This window comes from Pterocles gutturalis, unplaced genomic scaffold (genome assembly GCF_000699245.1).
Source record: "Pterocles gutturalis isolate BGI_N339 unplaced genomic scaffold, ASM69924v1 scaffold4717, whole genome shotgun sequence".
Lineage (NCBI taxonomy): Eukaryota > Metazoa > Chordata > Aves > Pterocliformes > Pteroclidae > Pterocles > Pterocles gutturalis.
The window spans coordinates 21,759-22,108 of NW_010112585.1; the positions used below are offsets into that span (position 1 = coordinate 21,759).

Below are 350 nucleotides of genomic sequence, written 5' to 3' on the forward strand. Positions count from 1 at the left end.
CACCGGGGGAGCCAAAACCCCTGCAGCCGGTCCCTTCTGCCCCTCGCCCTCCCCGAATAACAAACCCCAGTTACCAGGGAAGCTGCCCACGCCGGCAGGACCAGCACCACTGCCTGCGACGTTGGAACCCCCCCACATGTGCAGCAGCGCTCACCTGGCACTGCTGGTGGGCACCCAGCACCGACGGGCACCCAGCACCAATGGGCACCCAGCACTGGTGGGCACCCAGCACCGATGGGCACCCAGCACCGGTGGGCACCCAGCACCAACAGGCACCCAGCACCAATGGGCACCCAGCACCGGTGGGCACCCAGCACCGGCGGTTCCCCAGCGCCTTGGCTGACCGAGGC

General features: G+C 69.4%; 1 protein-coding gene across 1 annotated transcript in view; it reads right to left on the reverse strand.

The window, feature by feature from the left end:
• The window catches only part of LOC104462232 (sarcoplasmic/endoplasmic reticulum calcium ATPase 3), a gene marked incomplete at its 3' end in the record, with an annotated part of 25,236 nt that overhangs the window by 21,754 nt on the left and 3,132 nt on the right, over positions 1-350 (reverse strand). The window lies entirely within an intron of this gene.